The 22,168-nt window shown below is 49.5% G+C and overlaps 1 protein-coding gene across 1 annotated transcript in view; it reads left to right on the top strand.

Annotated features, from left to right (window-relative positions):
* The window catches only part of KCNU1 (potassium calcium-activated channel subfamily U member 1), a 193,476-nt gene that overhangs the window by 106,032 nt on the left and 65,276 nt on the right, over window positions 1-22,168 (top strand). The window contains exon 30 of the mRNA XM_080568382.1: window positions 16,973-17,147. The gene's annotated coding sequence lies outside the window, so the exon portion shown is untranslated. The remainder of the gene's footprint in view (window positions 1-16,972; window positions 17,148-22,168) is intronic.

The following is a 22,168-nucleotide window of genomic DNA, read 5'->3' on the forward strand; positions in this document are numbered from 1 at the left end:
TTGTAGCCCTTACGGGGAGGGGAGGAAACGCGGCAGGGGGTTTACACGGATTCGTGCGTGGTTCTGGGGAAGGGAGTCACAAAGCTGTCGTGGCAGGCACCGGGCGTAGCAGGGCGATGGTGTTAAAGGGTCTGCAGTGATCCTCCGTAGGTGCGTGCTAACCAGGGGTCCAGGCGCATTGGGGCTGGGGCCAGAGGCAGGAGGAGGCACTTGGGAATTGCTCCCAGGCCTGAACAAATGAACAAATAGCCATTTCCCCTCTGCCACAGGGCAGCCTCCTGCGTGTCCCGGTGTAAGTGCGAGCTGTTCAGGATGGGGGGGATGCTCTCGTGTCTGAAGCACGGCCCCGAGAGGCTGGGGCTCAGCCCCTGGTTCTGCTCTGGTCCTTTCCTTTTGACTGCGAGCAGTGATGTATGCTCTGTGCGCTTCGGGTTTGTGCTTGTGAGCAGGGATAATAATCTCTCCTTTTATCCATCTGTCTTCGCTATTAAGCGTGCAGGTTCCTTGGGGCGGAGACCGTCCCCTCGCTGCGCAGCCCCCCTGGCTGACAGCACCCCGGGCACCGCTCCAGGAGAGGGCAAACAATGAGCCGGAGATAAGGGAAGGAGCATCAAAACAGCGGGGAGAAAGCAAACGCTTCCATTTTATCAGTTCAGCTTTCGGAGATCATTTCCTTAACCTTTAGGGACCCTGCAGGACTCGTTGCCGAAGCCGTGAGCATCCAGCTCCGGGCTGAAGGAGGGGAGGTGGCCGCCACGTCCCTGCTGGGCTCACGTTTAGCTGCAGGCCGTGGCTGTGTGGTGCGGGGCTGAGCAGCCCTGCTGGGCTCTGCACGGGGCTCTGCCGCTGGGTCCCTGAGACAAAGCAGCCTGGAGCTCCCGGGGTGTTGTTCTGCCAGCCTGGGTGCAGTTCTCACCAGCAAATGGATGCGGCAGCTTCCATCAAAAAGTGATACCGCTCGATGGGAAAATATGACAGCACGCCGTGAAAATAGCCGTTTGTCTGCTTTTCTTAAAGAAATTCCTGGAAGTAAAAAAAAGAAAAAAAAAAGAAAACCAACCGACCAACCAACCACATTCTTCTGATGATCCGTCCGGGGTTCTTCTGGAAGTCAGGTCCCTGCAGGCAGTGTGGGGCACCCGAGGGGCTGGGTGCTGCCACCACCAGTCCCAGGCTAGTAAGATGTACTGGGATTCGGAGTAAAATCCCTCCAGGCCAGGCACGCCGGGGCTGCAGTAACCTTTCCAAACAGACAGGGGCCTCAGACCAGCGCATTAACAGTCCTTACGATCCTCAAGAGAGAAAGCAAAGTGTTCCAGCTCTGCCCAGAGACTCACATTTTCCTTAACTCGTCTCATCCCTCGTCCGTCCTGGAGTGACTGAGCAGAAGCCAGCCTTTCCCCCAGGGCCAGCAGGTGCCCTGCCTGCGCTCGGTCCTCCCCAGCCTTGCCAGGTGGCTGTGCCCCATCTGGAGCTTGTTTGGCCGCGCTGTGTGCTTTGGGGCTGCCCTCGAACACCGTGCTTCAGAACAGATCTGATCCATTTCAAAAATTCCTGGTGTGGGGTTCCGTTTTAATTTGGTTCTTTTTTTTTTTCAGGGCTGCTGCCATTTATCCATTTTGATCCCACTTGCATTTTTTTGTTTATTTTACTTTTTTTTTGTGTGTCTGCGTGCATTCCACGTTGCTTGCTCAGTTTCCCCTGCCTCTGCCTGGACCAGGCTGGTGGCTGTCAGGGAGAGGAATGGCTGGAGGTGGGGCTGCTGGGGAGGAAGACGAGGGTGTCAGTAAGAGGTGGAGGAGCTTAACAAGGTGACTACACACCCACTGTCTGAAGCTATTTATCGCCTGTAATCATGCGACAAGGATTCAGGCCTGCCGCAAATTGCAGGTATCACTAGCTTTGAGTTGGTTTATTGCCCAAGGCTGAAAATTGCTGATGTCCAGGAGCTGGTTCCTGGCCCTGGGGACAATTTCCAGCAGGGGGACCGGGGGGAGGGCTGCAGCAACGCAGCCCACCGGCTCGCAGGAGGGGTACCTGTGCTGCGTGGCCAGCTCAGGGCACCATGCGGCAGCAAGTGGGGGCTGCTGGCCCAGTCCCACCAGCCCTGGGAGTGCAAGAGACACGGCTGGGGCTGCAGCATGGGGGCCTCACCGTGATTTCAGTGGCGCTGGTGTAAATCAGCTCCAAACAGCAGCAGAACAGGTGCAGAGCAGAATCAGTCCCGTACCCGCCAGTGCTGCCGCAATGGAGTGAGCCTGAAGCAAGGTGGAAGCTCACGAGAGATTTTCATTTACATCACGCCCTCTCCTTATCTTTTATTTTTCTTATTCCCTCTTCTTCTCCTCCCCTCTCTCCCCCTTCCTCCCTCCCCCTCATCCTCTGCGCCTCTCATTTTCCATCCCTTTAAATGAGGTCACCCTGACTGAATGAAGGACGCAGGGAGCGGGAGAGGTCACGCATTAGCACTGCTATAACTGCGCTGCTACTGAAACTAGGCAAGTCATCCATCACGGCCTCCACTACTCCATTAGGCCCCGCATGAAATATGCCCTGCTCTGAATCGCAGGGCCATACATCTCCCAGTCTAGACACCTTCCTGTTGTGTGAAGATCAATGCCGCGCGGTCATGCATCATGTGTCATCCAGTAGCCCTCACTCTAATAATCGTGTCTATTCTCTAGTCTGCAGTATAAATTATGGGTACTGTGAAAGTACTATATTATTCAGCAACCTTGGTCACTAATGGATTATTGGTTTATTGGCTGATAATGTGAGCTCCTTTTTTGGCTGGATCCTACCTTTATTTATTTATCTTTTTTTCGTGATTATTATTCTGAATAATGGCTGATTTGGATTCTTATCCACAGGCTTTCACCCTTGCAAAGCAATTATAATAATAAAGCCCTTTGACTGTGGGCCTATTGCCCTGGCTCTCACTTAATAGAGATGGCTTTTGCTGAGATAAAAGTCAAATATCTGTCCCTCTTTACCAGCTTGGTTTCCCTTTCCTGTGTTATTTTAGCTACTGAGCCCTTTCCCTGGGATATTGTCTAAAGCGAGGGACTGGAAGTAAAGACCCTGGGATCTTTGCAGGTGATACTTCAGGAAACTGATTTCTGAAAGAGATCTAATGCGAAGAGCCTCCTCTGCACACTGCCGCGGTCCTTCCTCCCGAATTCACGGGTGCGTTCCCATTTGGAGAAGCAAAGAGTCAGGCCTATTAAACAGCTATTTTCATGGCGTGGTGTCATATTTTCCCATCGAGCAGTATCACGGGTCCTCGTGAGGCACCCACCGTGTCCGTATCCCACCTCGGGCGGTGGAGGAGGAAGAAGAGAAGCCCCTGGGGAAGAGGCAGGTGGAGAGCGGCCAGGAGGGGCACGGGGCTGGGGCCGGGAGCGCGGGACGAGACCCGGCTGGCACGTGAGCAGCCAGCACAGGCAGCATTAATTGCCTGCAAAGAGCGCCGCATGTTGCTTTGCCGTGGCTTCCTCACGTGTCAGCTGCTAATTTGTTGCTGTTTGTTTGTACATGACAGTAATGTGTTTACCTCATTAGGGGATGTCAAAGTTCCCCAAATCTGTAGCTGGGAGATTACGGATTTCCTTTGCTGACACGCGGAGGAAGCGCAGCAGACGAACGAGCGGGGTTTTTGGCACGGGGACGAAAGGCAAGCAAAGCGGAAGGCGGCGTTAACCCTTAGAGAGCTTGGTCCATCCGAAAAATCACGCCCTTCCTTGGGAGGGTTCCTTGCTATTTGCTCCCCAAACCAGAGCCTATGTGTCAAACCGAAGCTGTTAAATACCCGTGGATACCCTAGCAAGGACCATGATGTAAAAGCTGTAAAACCTCTTAAAGCAAGGCCATGAGAAAGAATGGGCGTATAAAGAGAGGGGATGAGAAAACAGCCGCTATACATCACACTCAGCTGCTCAAACCACTACCAGGTCTGCATGCAGCTACTCGTTGAGTGGTGGATTTCCATTAACTATCATTAAACTACCCTACAGTTGGTTGTTTGTTCATTTGTAAAATGTTCCCGTTTTCCAACAAGTCCTACTCTTGGCTGTAAGTATTCCAGCGATACAGGAGTCACTGTGGAGGGCCTTTTCTTCCCTCTTTTATGTGTTTGAGTTCAAGCAGGATTTGCAGCTCCGTGGCTGTGTGCTGCTGGCAGGACGTACAGCTGGGCTTGACCACATCCAGCACCCGTGTCTGCGGTGGGCTCTGGTGTTGAGGCCCTGGATCTCGGTGACTTTGGCCTTCCCCTATTCAATGGCTTTCATACCTGCCTAATTTACAGGATGGCTCTGAGAATTAATTAGTTAAATTTTTGCAGATTATTCTGAAAGTACTAAAGGCTACTGCCGCCTATGTTTTCTGCCAACGCATCACATTTATCACCTTCCATGTGAGTGAATTCCTAGGATGCTGTCCAAGCTGACAAGAGGAGCAGGAAATGCCTCCTGTGAGGGGAGAAGGAAGGCGCTAGGAAATTAAAGGAGCAATTCAGGAGTTGCATCTTTTTCTCTCACTATAAGAGAAAGCAATGCTCGTGTTCCACTCCTACATCCTCTATGCACCGAGGTAAGCCGGGCCGTGATTTCTCAGGCCCTGATGTGCTGCTGGAGCCACAGCGATGCAATGCGATGCGATGCGGCCGTCCCCTTCTTCCCCTTCTCTGCAGCGTGGCTGCAGTCCCATGGAGGAGGGAAAGGGGGAGGCTGGAGGCAGCGAGCCTTAGGGATGGGGACGGGAGAAGGTCTGCGTTAGCTCGGTCGGGTCACTTGCAGCACATGCTGGGAATTCCTCAGCAGCTGGTATCTCTGACAGACAGAAGGAGTATCTCAGGGAAGATCTCGGCAATCGGTTTGACGGGGGCGGCTGGTTCTACTTCCTATGAGACATAACTCCGGCACCACATTTGACTCTGCTGATCAGATAGGAGCTGCATTACAAGGCAATATTGTGGTTTCCCTTAATGTCCTGCCAAACTACATTTATCTTCTCATTCCTTCCCCACCCTCCCTGAGCAGCCCTGCGCAGGTCACAGCGCGGAGAGAAAGCCGTCCTTGTAGGAGGAGGATGGAGCTTGAGGCTGATCAAGAGCCCTGATGCAGAATCTGGGTTGATAAGTGTGTTTTATATTAGTCAGGAATGAGGCAGAATAACTTAATTAGAGGTACTCTAACTGGTTCCCTGTAGAGAGGTCTTGACCTGCAAGGGTGCACGTAAGAGCACTGGAAGGCCGGAGCAGGAGTTGTAAAATCCTGGAAGGCTTCTCACTACCATTTCCAAAAACATCAAAAATGTGGCTAAAAATAGGTAGCCTTCCAAATACACAAACCATAGCGAGGAGCAGGGCAATGTGATTGAGTTGGCTGAGTGCTGTGTTCAAGCCCTGGAACATTTTAAATTCAGCCCTGCTGATGGAGGGTTCTCCAGCAGCTCGCACCGGGGACTTGGGGGAGCTGAGTAGTGTACCACAGAGCAGAAAGTTCAAGCAAGGCTCAACCTTGCTGGTGAAATGTGGACAGAGGGCTTCCATCAGCTCGTAGAGTAAAGGAATGGCTGTGCCTGGGACTTGGGAAAGGCGCTGCGAGGATCAGCCCTATGCAGGCAAAGAGCATGAGTGGGATAGCCGAGTCTGTCTTTTTTATCTCTTAAAATCAGTGAGGAATTGCAGCAATTTGTTCATGTGCCTAAACACTACTGCTAAGGTCTGCTCACAGTCATCCTGAATCATCTCAATGTAGAGGAGAAACCAAGTAAACAGCAACAGCCACATCAGACCCTGAGCAGCACCAGCCAAAAAATATTGCTGTGGCAGTTCCAAGTGCCATCAAGCATATGGCTAGCAAGGGCACTTTGTCATCTCTGCCTAGCAGGACTGAAATACTGTGCCGTCAGCTTCCATCTGCATCTGTCAGTGGAGGAAGGTTTCCATCATACAACCTCTGTAGGTAGCAAGGGAAAAAGAGGTACCTGTTTTCTCTTAAGATTCGTAAAAAAAAAAAAAAGAAAATCTAGTCTGTGGTTTTGTTCAAAGCATCAAGCTGCAGTTAGTAATGGCAGGTCTGTGGAGCACTTCCAGCCAGAAACTGTTGTGACCATGGAGAGGTAGACTCAGCTCTGAAGAATTACATACAAGCTTATGCTGCTTTTAATAAAATCAGATGGAAACCCACACACACGTCTGGATATGCAGAGGCACAAATACACCTGGTCATTAGCACTCAGTACCTGTATGTAGCTGCTAACAACTCCTGTCAGGTGTGTTCGTGGGTCTGCATCATATCACTACATGTGTGTGTGGGGAGGAGAGGAAAAGAGCTGAGAAAGGAACCAGATTGAAACCTGCCAGCTGTCTTCTATCTGCTGCTCCAAAGATCTCTTCTCCTTGAAGTTGCTCCTTGCCGCAGTGATGTAGGGCCTGCAAGGCTTGTTGGGATCCTCTATCCATCTTCGGGAGGCCGCAGTCAGAGAGAGAAAGGAAGGGGGGAACCCCCCAATTTCTAAGCGCCTTTCTCCATTTGTTTGATCCATAGCCGAAGCCTCCACCTGCAGAAATCCTCAACTATCACATTTCTACTGCTCCGGCCGATAACGAAGATAATTGTTTCATCCACTTTGTCAAGCTGAAATGAAAAGAGGGCAAAGCAAAATGATGCCATCATAAATCATCAGGCTGAGACAGCAAAAAAAGGACAAGATAGTGACTTCATTAAGGGTTATGTATTGTGTCATTAAGTTGGCAGGGGTCACCTTTCATGTCACACAGCAGCCCCATGATGCATTGCTGGCTCCTCTTTCCAATAAAATTAAACGTAGATGTAAAACTGATTAGGCCGTGTTTGCTTCAGCCCAAGGCAAGGGAACTGTGCGGGGAATAATTGATACAAGATCGCGACTGATTTGTAATGGCAGCGATTTCTCTTCCTGGTCATTTCTTTGCTGACCTTGCCCATTAAAATAAGCCCAGCTGCCTTGAAAAGAGAGACGCTCGTTCCACCCTTCCCTCCCCCTGCCCGCGCCGCTCGCCTGGAATTCATTTCCTCACTTTGTTTCCTTGGGATTTCTCATTCAGCATCGCCGTGGGTTGACGGCCACATGCTGCCTCTGGCTCGGTGTAAGAGGGGACAGCCCCGCATGTCTTCTCGGTATCGGTGGTGACACCATCCCCGTGTGTCGGTGACGTCCCCTGGCCCTGGTTCTGCCCCCTGATGGGCAGCAGCTCATGGCCTTCCTCCAAGGCTCTGCTCCCCATGGCAGGGCAGGCGATGCTCCCCTGGGGCCACAGCTCTACCACAGGACTTGGGGGAGTTCTGGGAGTGCAGAAGGGTTTTGTCAATGCCATCAAAGCATCTTCAAGGCAGGAGGTTGCCGGCTCTGTTGGAGACCGGCTGTCTTCTGGCAGCACCAAACCGTGGTCCTGCCCCGTCTTGTGGTGCTGCTGCTATGCCCCGAGCAGGCCGCACTGAGATGGGGCCTGCCGATGGGTGAGAGGATGAGAAGTGTGGGCTGATGAAAACCCCGGTTACACACTACTGCACACTACAGGAGATCGGGGGGGCTTGGGACCTTGTGCTGAGAGGCAGGAGCGTGCAAATGTGTCTCTGAAACTCATACACGGCGCCACAAAGGCGGCGTTCTGGAGAGACGCAGAGAGCAGCGCTGGCTCCGTCAGGCGGCTGTTTGGTCCTCGCGTGCCCTTTATTTCCCCTTCCCTCTCCTGCAGCACGTCTCACAGCACAGGGCCCTCAGCGGCACTCCGAGTTGTGGAGGAGGCCTCCCTGGTGCCCCGTACGTTACTGTGGCCTCAGCAGATTTACGCTCCCATTGCTTGCAGCACGCTCCCAGGTAAGGGTAGGGAATGTGAGATGGGGCCAGGGACGGAGGTGGAGGCAGTCGCCAGGATTTTAACTTCTGCGTGCGCTTCCTTGCAGGGGGATAGGAAGAGGGAAAATCTGCTGCTCAGCTGAAGCACAGCGCCAGATCTAGAAAACCGTTCAACTTGGGTGGCTCTCAGAGGGATTACTTATCCACTTAGAGCTAAATATGTGTTTACATGATCTGGTGGAGTGGAACTCTCACTTGCAACAACTGTGCCTTATTCTTGATGCCTTTTGGCCAAAGTTTTCCTAAGTGGCTACTGGGTTTGGGGCACTCAGCTTGAGAGAGGGCCTGAGTTTCTGAGGGCTGCCGCTAAACCTCGCTGGAAAGCTGAGTGGCTGCCAAGATGGCTCAAGGGAGATGACTGCATGGATTCCTCCTCTGGGTCACGGGGCACTTGTCCCAGCCCTTGTCCAGGGGTACATCCGAGCAAACCAGGCCACGTCCCCAGCTGGGGGCTGCTGCAGCTGCCCCGTGTCACCGAGCAGATTGACCCCGGGTTCCCGCTGAGGACCTGACCCACGGCACCGGCAGGCGTGCGAGCTTCCCAAGCGCCGGCCCTCTGCAAGCATCCCCGAGCCGAGGCGAGGCAGGCTTTCAGAGCTCTCCCCGCTCCCGTTTCCTTCACACTCAAATAGGTCAGGGAACCTCATAGCTATCAGGCAATTGGATTGATTGAACCGAGCGCTCACAATAATGGCACTGGAAGAAAGCAGAGTAAATAAGAAACATTGGATCCCCTTTGCAATGAAAAACTATTAGAGAGACAGAACCAGTAAAACAAACACAATTCCATGCGTCAATCCGAGACATATGGACTAAAAATACATATAGGGAGAGATCGAGCATGCACAAGAGAGAGAATGCAAAAACCTTATAAATGGCGAAGTGAAAAACACTCATTTCCCATGCAATAACTAATATGATGTGCAACAAAGGAGCTGAGACCTTCTTGCCATAAACAACCCATGAAAATATAAACATTTTCTGGGGCGCAGATGGCTGATGCTTCGATTTTATTTTTCTTTTCTATACATTTGACAGCTAAATTCAGTCATTTGTGAACAACGTGGCCATAAAAATGAGTAATAATGATTGGAGGTATCTTACTTTTGTTTTAATGGGCTCTAGAGTGATTCTCAGGAGCTGCTCCAACCTTTGTGGGGAGGAGGGGGTAAGATCCTCCGGCCGGATCCTCAGTTGCTGTTCACGAGCCTCACAGCAGCAGAATTACACCAGTTTACACCAGCCGGGGATTGGGCCTGTAGGTTTTCTGCAGTACTGGCTCCAAACTCTAAATTATTGCTGTCCTCAGCTGCACTGTTTCAAATTTGATTGCAAAACCCTGTTGCTGACACAGGCAGCTATCAGCGTAACATTGCTTGGGACAGGCGGAGGGGTGGGCTCTCAGAGATTTTATCGGCTTTTCAACTTTTTCCTTCTTTAATTATTTCAGCTATGTCAAACTTGAGTAGAGGATTTTTTCAGCAACCAGAAAGAGCAAGCTGCTTCTTGCCAACCTTAATTATTTGTTTAAAACTCTTACTGTGAGATTTTCAGAGGGGTAAAGCTACATCTGCAGAGAGACACTGCCAGATACTGGAAGGGGCTCCAGCCATCCCTGCAGCAGTGTCGGTCTGTTTTCATCCACAGACTCCCGATAAAACGTGGATGAATCTGACAAATTCCCTGTCCTTCACTTTACCTACCTGTACAAGACGCTTATTTTACCTGCGTGAATTGCTTTGAGATCCTCAGATCAAGGAAACGTGAGGTGATACTGTTTGTTTTCAGAGCTTGTACATACTGAGCAGAAAATGTGTGTGTTCACGTGGGCCTCATTATTGATAATGGCAAAGGATAACGTGCCAAGATACTGATTCTGTATATAGAGGAGCTGAGTGGCAACAGCAGTCCTCTAAATACAGAGAACATATAAGAGGAGTACAAACGCCATTCTCAGCAATGTAAATCTTAATGAGATCGTGTGTAACCCTTCTGCTGACACCTCTGCTGGGGTGGTGCAGAAAAATGAGGTTTGTCCTAAATCCCCCTCCTGCTAACAGAGTGTTTTGGCCTCGGGTTTAGGTGGTTTGGCCCCAAAACACCTGGCCAAAGTTTGCTCTGGCTGGAGGAGAGGGGATACAGAAGATCACTTCCCTTAGTATTGAAGGATTAGTTGGCTTGGAACTTGTTTAGGGACAGATCCTAAAGCATCCAGGCCGGTGCTGCACAGCAGCTATTCAGTCATGTGGTCGCAGATGATATTTAAAGTAAAGCTGGCTCTGGCAGTGAGATTTACCAGGTTGGAAAACTGAGCAATAAAGCACCACGAACAGTTCAGCTGCTTTGCTGAAGGTGGAAATAAACTGTTTTGCAAAAAGGCCAGGAAAAAAAATATTAAAAATATATATGTAAAAAAAAAAGAGCAAGACTTGTAGTATCACAAGGGCTTGAGGGCTCGAACTACCCCCAGCCTCAAGCCAGTCTCTGTAGGACGGATGCTGTCCTAACGCTGCAAATTGCTACATGCTGTTTGAGGTCTTTGCTTCGTTCAACACCAAAGTCTTGTGCAGAGCCCCAGGACGGGATCTGTACCCTCTGAGTGTTCAAATCCACCGAGCTCCAAACTCCTGGGTTTCCCAGGGCCTGACCCAGCCTCCTGGAGTCGCTTCCACTGGCCCCGGTGAGCGGTATCGGGGCTGTGAACAGGCTTTGCACTCTCTCCCCCACTGAGTAAGTGCTCCTGCGACTGAGCCAAGCACACTGATGCACAGAATTATGTTCCAGCCACACCTCTGACCTTCCAGCATTTAGAAAAGACATCTTCATAGATGAATACAAGCCCGGAGGGAGGCCGGGAACAGTGAGAAAGAGCAAAGTACATTCCTGCCACATTCTCACCAGTGTTCTCCGTGCAGCCTGGCCTGCTGATTGTACTCTTTTACTGCCATTTGTAACTGAGCCAGAAGACACGGAGGAAAAAAAAAAATGGGGGGCTTATTAAGTAGATCAAATGTTAAGGTAACATTATGTGCCACGCTACATTGTGCGAGCTGGTGAGGACAAGGCATTATGCAAGTGGTAGCCAGAGACGGCTCTGGTGGGTTCAGTTCCTGCTTTTTCACGTGGGCTTCAAAGAACCGGGTCTCTGTGCTGCAGGAGAGGTTGTTGCAACAGGGCATCTGCCATCCCCTCCTGAGCAGGTGAAGGAGAAGGCAAACTCCACTTCTGTAAGACTTGCCTAGCCCGGAGGAGCCGGCAGCTCCTCTCCTCTGCCTTTTTTGGATGCGCGAGCCTTCGGAGCAGTGACACGGGGCGACGTGACAGCCCTGCCAGCAGCGTATGGCTCAGTCGCTGCCCAGCCGTAGCCCAGCCCCAGCCACAACACCACCTCCGGCAGCCCCTCCTCGCAGCTGGGCTGCACCGTGTTCCTTGCCCCCCTCTCACCGCGCTCCCTTCTCTCACTGGCCCCCATAAAACCGGTTGCCCCCAGCTCACTGCGTGTGCCACGGGGCTCGGACACCGAGCGTCTCCGGGAGCCCCTGCAGGGAGCCCAGCCAGCGATGCGAAGGGCGAAGCTGCGAGCGGGGCAGTGCTCGTGCCTGGGGGCGTTGTGCCAACTGCTCCTAGAAGCTGCAGGGTGTTTAATTTTGAAGGTGCCAGGGAGCTGGAGGCACCGGCTTACCAGAAGCTGGAGGGGAAGATTATAAACGGTCCCCGCTCCCCAGGTCAGGAGGCGGCTATCCCATAGAGCGGCCCACTGGGTGCCGCAGCTCCTTCATTTACTTCTCTCCAGTTCATGCCACAGAGTCAGGATGGTGAGCTCTGATCCCGGAGTGATTTTTCTTAATGTCTTTATATAGATGAGTTAACTCAAAGCCTTTCCAACATAAGCATGTTTTTCTGTTCCTTCATCCTGACCTTGGCATTTTCTTTCTCCACTCCAAGTTCTCTGCTGTCCTCTGGCCAGCTTTGCCTCTCATTTGTCAATGTTATTATTGAATTTTCAAATGCCAGTAGTGCACATAAATCAATGGCTGGCTTCTCCCCAGTGGCATATCCCTGCCACATGTGGTCATTCATTTTTTTTAATAAGTCCTCCTCTCCTTTCACCCATTTATAAAAATGCATCTTGTTCGCCTGCTGCCGTCCATCATTCGGTGAGTCCAGCTATTTGTTGCCCCTGAGTGCTTATTCATCAACGTTTTCAAAAGCAAAATCACTCTTCGCCTCCTGCTCTTATTGTGCCATCAATCTCGACTGGGGATCAATAAACCTCACTTTTGCAATTTTTCCCCCCATCGTCCTGTACGAGCTTTCCCAAAGTCTAGCCTTCGTATTTACATTTTTAACTGATCATCAGAGGTAGGACAATGACAGAGCCGAGGAGCAGGATGCTTTCATTTGCTCCCAGCGTGGCAATAACTTGCCCAGCATCACTCATCTCACTCGGGGACCCCGAGCATTGAATACTCATCTCTTTCCCTTTCTGCTCTGGCCCCAGGAGTTGTAAATGGGGAGAAGATGACCCCTGGCCACGCAGCTCTTGCAGACATTAGCCCTGGGGACTAGAACTGGGTGAATATTTTTCTTCTAAACATAATTTAAATGAAAAATAGCTTTTCACCGACAACTGAAATTTCCATCGAAAAATCATTTTTATTTTTTTTTGTTTTTCAATAATAACAAACAAAACTAAAACTCTTTTTTTTTAAAAAAAAAAAAAAAGCTTCCTTTTCTTCCTTTTTCAAATATACACTTAAAAGCATGACATTTATTTTCTGAGACTGTTTCCAGGAAAACAGACTATTTTATTTTTTGACCAGAAATGTTTTCCAAGGCTGAATATTTTCACATGACTTTTGAAAAAGTTAAATGTTGCAGTTATCAGTTTTATCTTTTCACTGAAATTCCAAAAAACCCTACCTCTGAAGCTGAAAACACTTCCAGGAGAACTGATCAGCTTCTAAAATTTTCCAGGCTATCCTGTGCAAGTACTGGGACTTTCTGGCTTGCTGTAAGCGTAACAACGCATCTCGGGCTCGTGAAGAATTAGGATTCAGACTTGGGCACCGCAGAATGCTCGAGGCTGGCAGGAGGTGATGGTGCAGGTGACCTGTGGTGTTCACCTGGTCACCAGTCACAGCTCTCAGCCCTTCCTCACGGGGGAGATGCTCCAGTCTCTTGACTGTCTCTGGGGCCGTACACTGGGCCCTCTCCAGTAGCTCCGTGCCTCTTGTACTGGGGAGCCCAGAACTGGACCCAGTACTCCAGGCCTGGCCTCGTTAATCCATCCCTAATGAGCCCAGGGAAGTGCCTGTCCCAAAGTTTTCCGATGGCAGAACCTGAGTAAAGGAGCGAGGCAGCAGATGGAAGCATGTGCCAAGGCAATAAATTCAGGCCACAATCACTAACATTTTGTGGTTTGACACTTAATTGATTAACTAATTTGAGGCAACAAGATTTAGTGTAGCTGTAGATTAGTGTCGAAGGGATAATTACGGCTAAGCTCCCATTTCCAAACAGCGTGTCAGCTGCAGTTTTGAGCCGGCAGGACCAGCGTTAAGGCACTTGCCTCGCAGCTGATAGCAAAGGTTCCTGGAAGAGGTCCTCTACGGCTCAGCACCCGGGGATTGCAATGGAAAGGTCAGGCACTGACTTATCAGCATAGACAAAATCCCTTCCTATAATGTATGTGTTTATTCTCAAATTAAATATATTAATGTATTATTTGTTCTTAAAATGTCATTCAATAGATAGTAGGCTTAGGTTTCCTGGCAGACCTTTGAAGCTTAAAGAGTAATGTAATAATAGTACATTAATCCATAAGCTACACAGTCTTCTCCCAGCAGACCCCAAACTCCAGAACTGGCTCTGAAGCACTGAATTTGCTGCATCTGTTTCTAGGAATTTCTGTCTAACAATAGTGGGCTTGTTGGAGTCTGCTCTGCCCATTCCAGCATGAAATGCTGCTTTTCTCCCACCCATCTGTTCGGCATTAACATTTGGGCACCTGTAAATGGTGTTTCTGGGGGCAAAGGCAGGTGTCCATTCCTCTAATGATGCACATGTCTGTTCTGCTAAACCAGGGGTGGGCTTGAGGCACCAAATCCTGTTCTCCGCGTCCCTGCTGAGAGCAGGTCTTTGGAGCCAAAGTTTAGTTTGGGCCAAGCCCCAGTTTAAGCTAGAGGAAATGCTACATTTGGACTTGTCCCCAGGCTGAATTCTTGGCACGAGCAAATCATCTCTTGGAAAAAAAAAAAAAGTCTTGAAAGAATGTCTCCATCTTTTTCTCCAAATCATCCATCCATCTATCTGTTTGTCTGTCTAGAGATGATAGCTTGATAGCTATCTAAATGCCAAACCTGATGTTTTGGAGAGCTTGGAATCCATCTCTGAACTGCTCTGATTTTAATTCTGCAAGTCTTAATACTTGATTGACAAATACAGCTAAACAATCCATCACAGTTGCCTTATCTAAAAAATGTAACCTTTTTTCTGTTTATGGAACATGCACATGTGGAACATGTTTTTCTTTTACTGTCTATTTATTCCAGTTTATTCAGCGCGCTTTTATTTTTCATTTGGTGCTGGGTTTGCTGGCTCTTCCCGCCTTCACATAACACACCTTTCACCTCTGATTCCTGGAAAAGATGGCTTGCTTGCAAACAATCTGTGACTGTGTGTGAAAGTAGGTTTGAGAAAAGAGATCTTGGAAGCGTCCCAGCTGAAGGAAGGCTGCGCTTTCTGCCGTATCTGCCTGGGCGCCGGAGACCGCGCACGGCACCAGGCATCGTCCTTTGGCACCTGCCTTCAGCCCTGGCACGAGGGATGGAGAAAGGGCGCGCTCACACCGGTGCCCTCGGGAAGGTTTGCAGTGGTTTGTATTTACGCAGCGTGGATGAGGTGGGTTTGGTCTACAACTGGAGCTTCTAGGTGCTGCCAAAACGACGGCAATAATAACTGTGCTCCTCTTCCAGCCTTTTGAGATAGACGTGAATGCTCGGTTGTTTCAAGCAACGTTGGTGGGCTGCCAGCAGTGCAAGAATATCCGACAAAAATTGATGTTGAGATATCTGCACCACCGTGGATGCTATCACCAACAGTGGTGGCATTTAGTAAATTATAGTTATTGCTCTAATGATAGTAAAGGGATGTTTGTTAACTGCTAGGGCAAATTAACAGCTTTTGCAATTTTGTATTTGGGGAGAAGCTTAGCAGGCTGACGATGCTGCAAGAGTTAATGGCATGGCGGGGAGCTGAGCTGGGAAGGATCCGTGCGATTTCACTCCGCTGCAGCCCTGTTCGCATCCCAACCCCACCCAAAGCAGCTCCTCTGCTCTTCAGAGAAGAGCGTCAGCTCTGCTTGCAAATGGCAAATGCGAAAATAAATAACTGCATAAGTGAGTGAGTTTGGCAGGAGGGAAATTCCTCCCCCCTCGGCTTCCCAGAAGTTCCCTCTGCTTCCCACCCTGCAGGCGAGGCAGAGCAGCTCCTCGGCCCCAGGGGGCAGGAGGCCGCCGCAGCCCCCCGGGGCAGGGGCGCCGTCCCCGAGGGGCGGGGAGGATTTCCTGGGGTAACCCTGGCTCACGGAGCCATAAAGGTCACCAAGAGAACATGCTGGGATCCTTCTCTTCAGCTCTTGTAATGGTATTAGCAATGACTGTTTCTTACTCAATCATACTCCCAAAGGATTTTCAATAAACTTTTTATGTGCCATAACTGTTACATTAAATAAAGCTGAAAGTATTGAGTAAACTGACTGTAAATCACTTTAGATGCCTTGGAATTACATTAAGTGTGAGAATTATGGATCTTTTGCTGCTCACAGAAACAGAGAGACGACAGAGCCAGAAATTTTTATGCTGCCAAACCTTCTGAAGGTTTTTTTAATTATTTCTTTGCGCCATACAACAGGCTTCTCCTTCTGTAATCGGCTCTCTCAGAGCCACGGTGGGACCAAGCGCCGTCCCGGCGGTGTAGGATCCCCTGGTGCCGCGGATCCTTCCCCTTCCTACCAAGCTGGGTCGGTTCTCAGCCTGAAAGTTGTAATTAAATGCCGGGGTAGGGTTACTGTTAGCAGAGTTGAGCAGGCTGCAGGGTTTTATTGCATCAAGAGTGATTTTCCATCGGTAGCCTGACAGACAGTACTTCATCAATACAAATATATATTTTGATATGAATAAAAGCTGAGGAAAGATCTCCTGTCTCTACTCTTTAGGCACCCCAGAGTTAGCCTAAATGCATGTTACACTTAATACCCAATGGAGAGACAATTTAATACAAGCAGCCACAAGTGCCTGATGCTACGGCGTAGACGAATTTCTCCTTTTCCTGCATTTTGACCCTCACGCCAAGTCCCACTTGTGCCCAGCCCAGGCAAGCAAAACTCTCCTCGCCGTGGCCGCACAGCGCGCGACAGAAGAGCGGGTTTGTGCTCGAGAGACACAACCTGCGGGAGGCGGAGGGCCACAGTGTGGGGCGATTTTGCTTTTCTGTGTTATCACGAAGCAGAAACCCAGCTCTCGGGGGAAGCGGGGCGAGCGCAGCCTGGCCGCAGCCCCGATGCGCCGGCTGCAGGGCGGCTCCAAATCCCAGGCTCCTGCCCGCCAACGTCCCGGTGAGGAAATAGTTAGGAAAAGGCTCCCGGTGGGAAAACCTTCTGTTTTGCTGATCTTGTAAATCAGCTGAATTCAGCATGTCACCAGCACGTCTTACAATCCACAAGACAATGCCCAGATTTCTGTAGTGCAGAAGCATATTAACCTTTGTGTACTCTTGCCGGGTTTCGACAAAAGATGTCTGTTAAGAACTGCAGGGCTCGTTGTAATTGCTTGCCATGTGGGTAAATGATCCGGAGCTGTGTGAAGATAAGAAGAAATTGCTAAAGGCAAATCACCTGGGTTTTATTATGCTTGCCCTAAAAATAATTAGCATGGCCTATGAAATCATACTGTGAGGGGATTTGTTTTAGCAGGAAACTGTAACCTATATATTGTAGCTTGCTTTCTAGAGAGCTGATCTTTGTAGTTGTGTTGATGTGTCTTTTTCTTTATTTTCTTTTTAACTACAGTGAGAGACAAATGAATGAGCTCGTATTGCTCTGAATAGCAACAAGGTGACTGGTTGCCAGCCTGTAAAATCTGGTATCGTCCCTGCTGGAGCCAAAGCTTGACCTTAAGAAAATTCCTGCCAGTTTCTCCGAGGGAGCGTGTCCCTGTGCTGCTGCAGAAGCCTGTCTGCCACAGGTAACACTTACTTTGGATTATGGGTTGTGTGTTTGCCACTGGGCATAAAAATTCACCGCCTCTTCTGAGATGAAACAGCTTTGCATGGGAGCAAAACGATGTTTTTTTTTTCCATTTGCTGCATCTATCTGGGACCACAAAAATATCAAGGTCACAACAGAAAGCGGGAAGTAAAATAGCAACTGCATATAAAATTACAGGCTTGCTGTTTTTAGTGCTAGCTACCCACAATTTGGTGTGAATTGCAGGTGATCAGAACCTCTGAAAAGCATTTGTGCACATACGGCGTTAGCAACCCTAAGCATTAAAAGCCCTGAGTCAGCTGTCTTAAAATCATGTGTTTTGGCTTAAATAATGAGGTACTGCAGAAATAGTAAACATGGGGCTGTGTTTCCTCAAAGCCATTAGGGATTTTCAAGCTTTGTTCCACTAGCCTGGTGTCTGTGGCAGTCTTGAGTTCTCTTCTGCCTTTTACCTGTGTGTGTTGGAGGCGAGAGGTTACGGGTGCCCAAGGTTCTCCCTGCAGTCAGAGCAGGGACAGGGGGTCTTCATGGCCCCCTGTGGCTCCCTTTTGTCGCCCTCCGGAACAAAGACCTCTGTCACCACGAGCAGCACGTGTCTGAGCAGCACCTGCCCCTGCTTCAGCATCCAAGCAGGGTGGTGAGTGTCTCCCACAGCGCCGCACGTCCAGTGCTCGGCAACCTCCATCTGCACAAAGCCAGTACAAAATCTGCTGTTTAAGTCCTTGCTGGAACGGTGCAGGGGGTTCGGTGAGTGGCTCGGGGATTAACACCACCCTGCCTGATTTATAACCCATCGATTCCCTACCTCCTTGGTCTTGATGAAACAGTGCTGGAGAAAAACTGCATTTCCTAGTGCTTGCTGTAGTCCCGGGAGGTTATTTTTCATGGTACAGCTGATAATTTATGTAGTTTTACTATGTGTTTTCTCTGTGGAGAAGATGAAAGGAAGAAGGGTTCAATGCCTTAGAAAAGCTGATTCACAAATGTTCTGGAATATTCCTTTTTTTTTGGGCTGAATGTTCTGGTGCATCTCGTATCTCATGTGGATTTCAGTAGCTCTCCCAGCCAAAAGTAAGCGTGCTCAGAGCATCTCTCAGGTTCTGGGGGCTGTGACACTTTTTATTTCTTTGTGATAGCTGTGCAGAGATGTTAATGCTGGTCTTCTCTTTGGGTAATGCATTTGAAGGTTGGGTAGTTCACGGTTGAAATACTGTTCCTCTCACGATTCTTCGAAGCATTTAAGGTGAAGGAAACAAACAAACACATCGACTTGTTCCTTCAGTGGCTCTCCACAGAAGCAGTTAGTGGTTTCTACTTTGGGTTGTTAATAGCACTTTGCAATGTGACAACCAGTTTTGCTTTGTGTTATTTACTCTTCTTGTGGCAGCAAGTACCCAGCTGGCTGTCAGTCAGCGTGAAGTCTCTGGGTAAAATTCCTCCTGTACCGAAAGCGAACAGGGTTTCCACTTGGAGGGCTGGAGTGGGACTCGAGTGGTGCCTAAGCTCTGTGTTAATCCAACCCAGCACCAGCGAGGGTCGGGCGTTGCACTGACCTCACGTAAAATGACTTGTGATGAACACAGTATGCTCGTCTGCTGGCAGCCCTTGATGTGAAGGGGTATAAATTCAACAGCTTCATCGTGTGCTGGGAGCACTAGTATGCCTTTATTTATTACCTCTGGATTTGGATGAGCTAGGTGCCGTTCCCTGCCTGCAGCCAGCAGCAGGCCTCCCGAGGTAGCCGGCAGGGTCTGGGGGCTCCCGGCCACTGGGAAGTGTTGGTGGGCAGCATTGGGGTTTTTGGCATCCCTTCCCTGGGGCCCTTGTCAGAAGGGCAGCACCCTGCTGTGACAAGGGGACTCCAGACAGCATGCTTTCAGGTGTGTTTTTTTTTCTGAGCAGGGTCAGAGATTTGTAACTGTGCTAGCTGCGATCTGGTTGCCTGTGCAGGCTGCTTAGCTGTGGAGTGAGCTACTGGCCTTACTGGGGGCTAAGGGCTTTGTAATATGTGGCCATCTGCGATGAGCCTTGTGAGTCCTGCTTTGGATGTCAGTCCTGACCCCCCTGCATCCGTTACTCCCCCCAGCCTGCCCCGGGTGTGGATCAGTGCTGAACGAGGGGCTCTGCTGGGCTCCCTTCCCTACTGGGCCAGTACCAGAGTCTGCAGCACGTCTGGGAACAATCTGCAAACTCACTGACAGCAGGCTTGAGAACGGGTTAAGGAAAGGAAACTGAATCCATCATCTCCTCTCCAAACCAAAGTCAAACCATATTGATTTGGGCATTGTTCATTGTATGTTTAATTTGCAGTTGAACTGAAGCTATTCTCAGCCTGCAGCAACCAGCAAGCATGCTTGCCTCTTTTTTTAAGGATACTTCTTCTCACTGGGGCTGTTTCCTATGTAGTGAGCATGAGAATCTTTACCTGAGTTTTAAAAAATCCATTTAATATGGAAAGACACCCACTGCAGACAGCTTTTTCCTAGGAACCCTTCTGTATTTGCTTTGTCCGGCCACTTTCTGAGTTTCCTTTTAAAGGTCATGGAGAGCCATAAAATCCTTTTTCCCATTATTGCACATCTTAAAACAATAGATTCCTTTCCCCAGTCAATTGGACTGGGTTTATTAGACGAAGAGGTGAATTTCTGTAGCAATTAGTCATTACAACATTATTCACTCGAAAAATAGAAATATACTCTATAGTCTGGATTGCATTTAAAATACAAAAAGCCTACTGAACATGCAGGGGGGGAAAAAGCAAGCAGCAGCCTGTGAGGCATGAACCCAGGCTGTTTTACATTTGACTTATTCCAGGGTAACCTGAAGTAATGCCTCTGCCTAGGTTTAGGGCAGGGGAACGTGCTGCCCTCTGCACGTCTTGTGGGGTAGCTGAGACTGCACCAAACACCTGAAATGGCATTTTAAGGTCAAATCACCACCTTTCAGTCCTACATAATCAGGCCAGAATCTCTCAAGGGGCCAGACTTCCCTGAAGGTCACTGATGTGCATGGGGAGGTAGCTCAGGAAGGATCTTTGTAGTGAGAGCACCCCCTTTGCCCACGTGCTGCCCGAGGGAAGTTTCACAGACCCATTAGGGACCAACAAACTGGAGTAAAACTTGAACTCAGTCTAGATACAACTCCCTAGATCGGGCTTATCACTACAATAATAGCAAAAAATAAACAAAATAAAACTCCTCTGAGCTTCTAACCACTGGTTTTTAGGCTTTTTGCAGTGGGAGGTCGGTAATGTGACTCTTCCTTGGTGGGGTAAGGAACTTGCATAACTGAGCATCCCCTCCGTGCAGTGCCAGCCCGTGTGCCATTCGCAGCTCCGCACAGCTGGGTCTCTGGGGAGCTGCCGCCGCATGGTGAGCAAGTACTTGGTGCCGCCGGCTGGAGTCAGCTTTGTTATAAAGCTGAGCAGCTCTGGAGATGTGGCTTTCAACATGGGGGTAGGAGGGATTGACTGGGAGCTGGTCGGCTCCCTCTGACACAGGTCCCCCTGTGCTATTCAATGCCTCGCCGAGCTCCAAAGTCTCCGAAACAAAGCTAACTTAGAAACTAGCCAGGGAATCCCTTTCCTTGCTGATCGTGTATTTTTTTTTCTGCAGTAAAAAACTGTAGGAAAGGCATTAAATTATATAAACCACAGCAGTGCTCAGTCCTTATAGCCCTCAGTGACTTGGAGGCACTAAAGACAATGTGATGTAGCTGTGTAGTAGTTTCCACGCTCTGGATTTGTATTATTAAATACCAGAATAAATAGTCATTTCAAACCCACATCATTTGTCAGCTCTTGAGTTATGGCTGCTTTGGTAACTTAGACACCCTCTCCTTCTGCCAAGTTCCCATGCTCTTTGTTTTGAATATGTATAATTTTATGTGTTTGGACTTAAATAACTTCTGCTGTTTCTCCCAGATCCCTCCTGTGCTAGAACCTGCCAGACCCCTCCTGGGGAGGAACAAAGGCAGAGGCACTTCCAAGCAGGATGAAAAGGAAGGGGGCGGGGGGGGCCGTGTCCTTGAGAAACGCATTGTTCATTATTTTTTTAAAGGAATTGGAAAGTCATGCAGAAATTGAATCGAGTTTGCTGTTAACTTTGGTCATGGATCTTAGGAATGTGTCTCTTTCCCATGAAATCCCAGTGGCTTTCTGCAGTTTAGCACCCACAGGCCGTGTTTACGGAGCAGTTACGGACATAGGAGGTGACTGGATGCTGGAGGGCTGTTCAAAAAATCCTAAATGCATTGTGTCTGATTTCCATTTAAAAACAGTTTGTGATGGGTTTCCCCCATCACCTAGATGTTTTTTAAAAGCCTTATAGACTTGTAGAGGGGTTTTTAAGTACTGAATGCCAGTGTTGACCTAGACTGTTTTGCATGCACAAGTTTTGGCAAGATCACTTGAACAAGTCCATTGTATGACTGGATGCAAGGAAGTCCAGAGAGGCTTTAACATCCTCAGTGCCTGAGGTCTGCAGGTCTCCAGGAATCTCTGCTGGATCCTGAGCGAGTGTGAGCCAGCAGAGTTCAGTGGGCTCTGCCTGGAGCTGTGCGTCTGTAGCAGGGGCCAAGCGGATGAGCTGTTGGGTCCTCTCTCTACAGCTGGCAAAGGTAAGTACAGGCAGAGGCACGATTAGGGAGAGTCCCCAGGTCACCGAGGTGCCGGCTGGCAGCTGCCCTGTGTGACAGCCATCCCCTTTTACCATGCTGGGGGTGAGGAGGATGACGGCTCATCCATTCTGAGGGTGTTTTCTGTGCAGCCATAAAGTCCCTGCCCTATAGCCCTGCTTTGCAGAGACCAGTGCTGGAAGAGCTGGGTGATGAGGGATTTCCCTGACCCTTTTTGAGACTGGTGTGGTTTGTCTCACAAGTGGAGTGAGTTTGGCATCTCCTAACTACCATTCATCAGCTCCTGCACACATGACGGAAAGGTCACGGGCACATGGGGATAACGAGGGACCTTGTGAATTAGGAGTAAGGAATAGCAGCGTT

Source organism: Anser brachyrhynchus, assembly GCF_964034855.1.
Source record: "Anser brachyrhynchus genome assembly, chromosome: 26".
Taxonomy (NCBI): Eukaryota; Metazoa; Chordata; class Aves; order Anseriformes; family Anatidae; genus Anser; species Anser brachyrhynchus.